Source organism: Mus pahari, chromosome 3, assembly GCF_900095145.1.
Source record: "Mus pahari chromosome 3, PAHARI_EIJ_v1.1, whole genome shotgun sequence".
Lineage (NCBI taxonomy): Eukaryota > Metazoa > Chordata > Mammalia > Rodentia > Muridae > Mus > Mus pahari.
In genome coordinates this window covers 31,903,030-31,908,731 of record NC_034592.1, presented here as the reverse complement: position 1 = coordinate 31,908,731, position 5,702 = coordinate 31,903,030, and the positions used below count along the sequence as shown (strand labels likewise).

Genomic DNA, 5,702 nt, shown 5'->3' with positions numbered 1-5,702 from the left:
AAAAAAAAAAAAAAAAAAAAAAAAAAAAAAAAAAAAGATAGTAGTTCTTCTAGACATCATCCTCTGTTTCAGGTCAGTGTCAGTCAACATTTCTTGCAGTTGCTTTGTTTTTCTTTATTACAAAATGAGAAACTGATGTCAGGTATTTTGGTGTGTGCCTGTAGTTACAATACTTGGTCACTAAGGTAAGAGGATTTTGAGTTTGAGGCCTTCCCAGGTTCCATGGCAGGATAATTGTTTTAACACTACTACCATCACCACCAATTGCCTTCAGAGTATACCAAAACAGAACAACACAAAGTAAAAACCAAGAAGCTAATCTTAAGGTATATGGAAATGTAATGAACCTAGAGTAGTCAAAACAAGGTTCAAAAAAAAAAAAATAAGCATAAAGGAGTCAACATTCTTGACTTGAAAGCTTACTATAAAGCTTCCGTCTTCAAATTGGCATCACAGTAGTGACAGACATACAGATTTCTTAAATGAAATTGAAAGGCCAGAAATGATCATTGACTTTCATAAAATTCAGTGATTAAGTTCCCTTTTCTGCATTTCTTTTTCTCCTCTTAAAAAAACTGTTGTTATTCTTTGTTATTTTCTTATAGTATATTCTGATTATATTCATTCCCCTACCAATTTCACATGCGTGCTCCGTCTGCTACCCTTTCTGTCTCAACCCTTTAATTCCAGTCTGTGTTGGCTGACTACTCCTGGGTGAGGCTGGTCCTGGAGTGTGGTCTGTAGATCAGGCATAAGATAACTGAAGAAAACTGATTTCCCCCTTTTCAGCAGCAGCCAAATATGAATAGCTCCTCTACTAGAGGTGGACATCATATTTGCCTCCTGTTTTTCCAAGCTGGAATTTAATCTGGCTTGAACCTGTATATTGTGTAGGTCTCATGCATGCTGTCACAGTGGCTGTGAGGTCATATGTGTGCCTTCTCTGTTGTGTATCATTAAGTCATTAATATAAAGTCTTTCCATTTTTAAAAATGTAAGCATCTAGTACTCTAAAGTTTGCTCTTAAACTGCCTCAGTATGTCCTATAGATTTGATATGTATATTCTCATTTTTTATTCAATTCTAGGATGTTTTTAAATCCATTTTTGAGGTTTTTTCCTTGACCCAGTTTTTACTCAGTAGTGAAAAGTATTTAGTTCCCATGACTTTTTTTGTACTTTCTGCCATTCCTATTGTTGATAGCAAACTATTCAGGTGTGGTAATAGCAATCAGTATGTCATTTCAATTTTTCTGTATTTTTGGAGACTTGCTTTGTGTTCAGATATGGGCAATTTTGGAGAAAGTTCTGTGGGTTACTGAGAAGAAAGTATTCTTTATTGTTTGGGCAGAATGTTCTTTAAATGTCTGTTAGGTTTATTTGACTTCTGATATTATTTAACTCCGGAGTTTCTCTGTTTAATTTTTGTCTAGATGATCTGTCCATTGGTGATAGTGGGGTTTTAAAATTACCCACTATCACTGTGTTATGGTCATTATGTGATTTTTTTTTTTAAAATTTAATTTTACTTGTAATTCATGTTTTACACTCCATATTTCATTCCCCGTCCTTCCCCATCTACCCTCCAACTGCTTCACATCCCTCACCTCCTCCCAACCCCACCCCATCTCCACGTGGATGCCCCCACCTCCCAACCCACCTGACCTCTAAACTCCCTGGAGCCTCCAGTCTCTTGAGGGCTAGGTGCATCATCTCTGAATGAACACAGACCAGGCAGTCATCTACTGTATGTGTGTTGGCGGCTTCATATTAGCTGGCATATGCTGTCTGTTTGGTGGTCCAGTGTTTGAAAGATCTCAGTGGTCCAGGTTAATTAAGACTGCTGGTCCTCCTACAGAATTGTCCTTCTCCTCAGCTTCTTTCAGCCTTCCCTAATTCAACAACAGGGGTCAGCTGCTTCTGTTCATTGGTTGGGTGCAAATATCTGTATCTGACTTATTCAGCTGCTTGTTGGGTCTTTTGGAGGGCAGTCATGCTAGGTCCCTTTTTGTGAGCACTCCATAGCCTCAGTAATAGTGTCAGGCCATGATTTTTGATCAAATAGTGTTTTCCTCCCTCCCTCCCTCCCTCCCTCCCTCCCTCCCTCCCTCCGCCCTTCCCTCTCTCCCTCCCTCCGCCCTTCCCTCTCTCCCTCCCTCCCTCCATGAAATTAAGTGCCAGTGTGTTTGATACTTCGATGTTTAGAATTGTAATATCCTCTTGGTAGATTTTTTTTCTTTAATGATTATGAAGTGTCCCTTCCCTATCTCTTCTAATTTTGGTTTGGTATCTATTTTGTCATATAACAGAAGAGCTCCACCTCCTTTAAAAATTTTTCTTTTGATTTAATTGTTTTCTTTTTAATAGTAAATTGAGACCTTTAATGTTGAGATTTATTATTGAACAGTGTTTACTAATTCCTGTTATTTTATTTTAATTTTTGTTTTCTTTGACGTATTTTGGTTATCTGTTCTGGGATTATATATTTCTTGTGTCTTCTTGAGTGTGTTTAATCTTCCCTTCAGGCTGATGCATTCCTTCTAGTAACTTCTATAGAGCAGGCTTAGTGGACATGATTTCCTTAAGTATATTTCTGTCATGAAACAGTTTTCTTTCTCCTTCGATTATCATTGATAGTTTTGCTGAGGGTGATACTCTGGGTTAATCTCTGATCTTTATGGACTTTCAGGCTCTTATGGTTTTTAAAGTCTTCATTGAAAAGCCAAGTATGTTTCTGGTGTGTCTTTATATGTGACTTGATCTTTTTCCCTTGTGGCTTTTAATATCCTTTCTTTGTCCTGTACATTTAGTGTTTTGATTATGTCTTGTGGGGAGTTTATTATTTGGTCCTGTCTGTTTGGTGTTCTGTAATCCTCTTGTACCTTGATAGGCATCTCTTTAGTTTTGGGAATTGTTCCTATATGAATAGTTGAAAATATTTCTGTGTTATTGACCTTGGTTTCTTCTTCTTCTATACCAGTCAGTGGTTCTTATTCTTCCTAATGATGTGACCCTTTAATACACTTCCTCATGTTGTGGTGACCCTAACCATAAATACTTTTCATTGCTACTTCATAATTATTTTTCTTACTGTTTTGACTCTTATATGTAAATATCTGTATTTTCTTATGGTCTTAGGTGACCCCTGCAAAAAGTTATTTAACTTCAGTGGGGTCATGACCCACTGTTTCAATGGAGGTTGAAAACCACTGTTCTATACCTATAATTTGTAGGTTTGGTCTGTTCATTAATGTCCCATGGTCTTTGGATGTTTATTCTTGAGGATGTTTCTAGATTTAACATTTTCTTTGATTGAGTGATGTGTTTCTTCTACCTTGTCTTTAAGATGTGATAGTCTGTCTTGTACTTCATTCAGTCTGTTGGTGAGGCTTTCCTCCAAGCTTTTTGTTTGACATCCTGAGCTTTTCATTTCAAGTTTTATTTCAGTTTGGCTTTTCCTGATTCTATGTCCTTATTAAATTCTATTTTTGTATCTTGTATTCTTTTTATTATTTTACTCAACTGTGATTTTGTGGTTTTCATTCAGACATTTATTCATATCCTCTTTGCACTCAGTATATTTACAATCCTCTTTTGAGGTCCTTGTCTTGTATATCAGCTAAGTTTACTTTCTCAGAATATTATGATGGGGGTGTTGTCTTGGTTATCCACAATGTTTGTGTTTTTGTGTTGGGATATAGACATTTGGAGCTAGCTATTTGTGGTGTTTCTTACTGTGGACATCTGGTTTTGCCTTTTTTTTGGATGGGTCTTTGGTGTTACCTCATTAGGTTGTGGAATTAGCTGAATGATGGCTGTTTTTCAGCCTTCGGGTCACTCTGGGGTTCCAGGTTTATACTCCCTGTTATCCACTGTTGGTACAGTGGGTGAGGTGGCTGACTAGGGATCAGGTGAGGATAGGTAGTAGGGTAAGGGGAGGAGACTGGTTCTGGAGATCTCTGACTCCAATTGTGGCCTCCATTTGGTCCCTGAGCCCAGCAGTGGGTGGCTGATTGCTGGGCAGTAGGGTTATCTGACTCTGGAATCTTCTACTGTAAGTTCCAGTTTGAATCTAGGATTGGAATCCGAGCAGTCCCAGATCAGCCAGGTAGGTTGGGTTGATGATGGGTGAGTGTGGAGGCTTGGCCTTGGCCACTGACTCTAGTGGTATCCAATTTGAGTTCCTGAATTCAAGTGTTTTTCAAGTCCATCTACGAGAGGATAATGTGACTTTGAGATCTTCACTAAAGTTCTGTTTTGGACCCTATCATGTTTTTTGACAAGCCCTCCCAGGGTAGCTCTGATTGGTTAAGAAACTTATGCAGCCCAGACTAGTCTCAAACTCACATTCTTTTATGTTAGAGTTCTGAGAGTATAGAAATTTGTTCAGTGAGCCTGTGATCTCAGGACTAGGAAAGTTAAGGCAGAAGTATAAGTTGGGGTCTACCCTGTGCTATATAGTGAGATACTGTCTAAAATAAAATAACAAAAATACAATAAAATAAAATATAAAATGTCAGTTCTCTCAATGCATGGCAAATAAAAATTAGTGTTAAGTGGATTATACAGTTAAGTTTGAGAAGTAAAGCTAAAACTTTTGAAAGAAAGCTAGGAGGAGATGTGCTTTTTCTTTGGGTTCATTTTTATTACAGGGTACCTATCTTTAAAGTTACAATGCAAGAAAAATAAATAATGTGACTTTAATCAGAATCAACAACTTTAGACCACAAAAGAATGTTATAAAAGAGAAAACCCCACTTATCAAAGAGTAAGGAAATATTTGTAAGTCATGTTTATGAAGGATCTTGAGCATAATATATTTACAGAAATTATAATTTAAAAAATTAAAGGGTAATACAATGAGAAAATGATAAATGTCTGGACACATTTTTCTAGTATCCAGTAAGCATTAATAGATGTTCAGTATCATCATTTACTATTATGAAACATAGGTAAAGCCAGAATTTATCTGTTGATTTGAATTGTTTTTCTGCCAGATAACATATAGTTCTTGCTTTTATATCCAGTCTAAAATGTCTACTGTTTACCTGAATTGTTTAATCACTTCCTATTTAATACTGTAATTAATATGATTAAGTTTAAGTATCCCATTATTCTAGTTTTCCAGTCTGATCATTATATTCTATACCTTCATTGATCTTACTTGTAGAGTTTTTTGCATTTTATTTGTCCTCCTTTTGTACTATTGGCCATATATATTTTTATATCTTAATTTACTGGTTCTTATGTTTACTCATTGTAGCTTATATTAAAGTAGTATACTATTAAATATAATATTTGAGGACAATATACAATATTTGACTGTTTTGTGTCATGTGTTGTGTATCTCATAAAGCATTGTAGCATTTACTTTTAAAAGGTTAGTTTAAATTTTATGATTTATGATTTATTATTTTATTCTTTATATAATTTAAATTATATTATTTATAAATTATTAAAACATATTTTATTAAATTAGACATGTCATTTATTTATTAAAACATATCAAGAACTTGAGGCTGCTTTTACATTTGGGGAAGATAGGAGGCAAAGAAAGGGGAATGTTGGTATTCAACTAGGTTGTTCCTTTTCCCCTTTTTATTTAGTACAGGACCCCAACTTGAAAAATGGTGTGTGGGCTACATCACAACACCACACACACACACACACACACACACACACACACACACACACACACACACA

The 5,702-nt window shown here is 35.9% G+C and overlaps 1 protein-coding gene across 3 annotated transcripts in view; it reads left to right on the top strand.

The window, feature by feature from the left end:
• Positions 1-5,702, top strand: part of Gtdc1 (glycosyltransferase like domain containing 1) — a 345,861-nt gene that overhangs the window by 27,024 nt on the left and 313,135 nt on the right. The gene's annotated exons all lie outside the window — the stretch shown is intronic.